The sequence below is a fragment of the Octopus sinensis genome, linkage group LG2, assembly GCF_006345805.1.
Source record: "Octopus sinensis linkage group LG2, ASM634580v1, whole genome shotgun sequence".
NCBI classification, from domain to species: domain Eukaryota; kingdom Metazoa; phylum Mollusca; class Cephalopoda; order Octopoda; family Octopodidae; genus Octopus; species Octopus sinensis.
In genome coordinates, this window is record NC_042998.1 from 53,465,727 (window position 1) to 53,468,424 (window position 2,698).

General features: G+C 36.8%; 1 long non-coding RNA gene across 1 annotated transcript in view; it reads right to left on the reverse strand.

Moving 5' to 3' along the window:
* The window catches only part of LOC118762273, an 18,321-nt gene extending 15,991 nt beyond the window's left edge, over positions 1-2,330 (reverse strand). The window contains exon 1 of the long non-coding RNA XR_004998027.1: positions 2,320-2,330. This is a non-coding gene — a long non-coding RNA (uncharacterized LOC118762273). The remainder of the gene's footprint in view (positions 1-2,319) is intronic.
* Between the last annotated feature and the right edge of the window lie 368 nt (positions 2,331-2,698).

Here is a 2,698-nt window from a genome sequence, read left to right on the forward strand (position 1 = left end):
CTAGTACTTATTCTATCAGTCTCTTTAGCTGAACCGCTAAGTTACAGGGACATAAACATACCAATATCGGTTGTCAAGCGATGTTGGGGGGACAAACGCAGACACAAACATATACACACACATACATATATATACATATATACGACGGGATTCTTTCAGTTTCTGTCTACCAAATCCACTCACAAGGCTTTGGTCAGCCCGAGGCTATAGTAGAAGACACTTGCCCAAGGTGCCACACAGTGAGACTGAACCTGGAACCGTGCGGTTGGTAAGCAAGCTACTTACCACATAGCCACTCCTACGCCTGATGACTATCTCAGTGATAATGATGATAATAAGGACAATGGTGATGCACATAAGTACTACAAGGGGATTGTTGTTGTTGCATGTACCTAATATATCATCTAAAATATCCTTCTTTTCTTTTTATGATATTCTTAGACATCAGTGGTTTTAACCCTTTCGTTACTGTATTTATTTCAATTACTTTAAATATAACAAAAAAATTAGTAAAATAACTTAGTTCTTATTCAGCTAGTTTTAGGAACGTAAATTGTGACTAAGGTTTGGTGAAAGATTTTAATTCAAAACTTTTGATAACAAGACATTTGTACTCAGAGCCAGAACCGGTTTCAGCCGGATTAGTAACAAAAGGGTTAGAGAGATTCTACCGTTATTTCTAGCAATCATATAGAGGTGCCATCATTCTTATGATGTATGTGTATGTATTATGCCTATATACTTATATATACATGCATATTATATCTGGCCCCTGCTAAATTATGAGGATGTAAACACACCAACATCGGGTAACAAACACAGACACAAAAGCAGACACACATAAATGTATATACATATATATACGACAGGCTTCTTTCAGTTTCTATCTACTAAATCCACATGAAAGGCTTTGGTCAGCTGGATGCTATAGTAGAAGACACTTGCTGAATGCATCATGCAGTGGGACTGAACCCAGAACCATGTGGTTGGGAAGCAGGCTACTTATCACACAGACATGCCTGCATCTATAAAGATACCAATGTCAGATTGATAGATAGACAGACAGACAGACAGATAGATTCATACATACATACATACATATTTAGTGTTATATAGTATGTATACATGTGTGTGTTTATATGTAATTATCTGTATAGGTATGAATGTATATAGCAAAAGTTTTAGTAGGCAAGAAAGAAGTAAAGATTGGCTTTTGTTATTTAGGAGAAATAATTAGCTGGGAAGGTGGTTTGCCTTGAAAATATTGTAGATAGGATAAAAACAAGTTGGAAAATGTTCAAGGAGCTTCTATCACTGCTGACAACAAAAGTCTTTTTTTACTCAGAGCAAAGGGTATAGTTTATGGTGCTTATGTGAAAACTGTGATTCTGCATGGTTGTGAGACATGAGGCCTGCATGTAGAGGAGATTTTAATTTAATGAGCTTAAGAGAATCTGCAACAGCTATATGCACTGTTTTACTTCCTCAGGCTAGCAAATGGATGTACCAACCCTTTATGCCATTTATTTGCCTACTAGCTTAAAAGCTGTACTCTGTGTGGACTTTTGAACTAGCTACAGTGGGGGGCTTATTGGGCCTGCAGCCCAAAACTGAAGACAGTAATAATAAAGCATTTATTAGTACCCTACCAATATGGTATTACTTTGCATTCGGTTTAAATGAAAAACTTTTAAATTCACAAAATTTTGGAGTTTTTCTAAAATCTGAATTTTCAACTTAGTATATTACAAATCCTCATCTAGACCTGATACTAATGCTGGATGTTCAAGGATTAAATAAAGGGAAGCTTTTTCAATCCTGGGCTCATCCTGATTCTAAAAAGGTATAATATGTCTATGTAGAGCAAATATGGACTGGGATACAGAGGCCCTGGACAGACAGACAGACAGAATTTTGCATTTATCGTTATAGATATTCTTTCCTCTATCCATCCATCTTCCATCCATACATTGCTTCAGTTATCCATCTATTCACTCATACATGCAAATATATATGTGTACTGAGATACTCCTGAGTAAGAGTATAAAAACTGAACCCCTCTGCCAAGCTATTCTAAGTCAGCATAGGCTCATTAAACCAGTATAACCTCAAGCTCAAATTTATGACCTTCATCATTGCTATATCCAACAGACAAAGATACAAAAATATAAAACTATTCTTCCATGCATACATTAGTTCGATAGCACTTTTATTGAAGCAGATTTTTCTATGGTCAGATGCTCTCACTGTCCCCAAACCTCACCTGTTTACAACTAAGGTAACATTTTCCTCCATGTTCTTTTGAACAATGAACACCACATGCTTTCATGGAGGATTGCTAACAAATGACTCATAATTGCAGGAATGGTGACTTTTGTTTACAGCCAGCATACATACATCAATCATGACAAGAGTTATATATATATACACATATACACACACATGCACACACTCATATGCACACACATACAGACATATGCACACACACTCACATATGCACACACACATATATGCGTATGCACACACACATGCACGCACTCACACACACAGCTGCACACACACATACATACATATATGTACACACACACGCACACTCTCATACACACACTTACACACACACATATGCACACACACATGCACATGCACATACACACATGCACACACTCACACACACATGCAAACATTACACATACATACA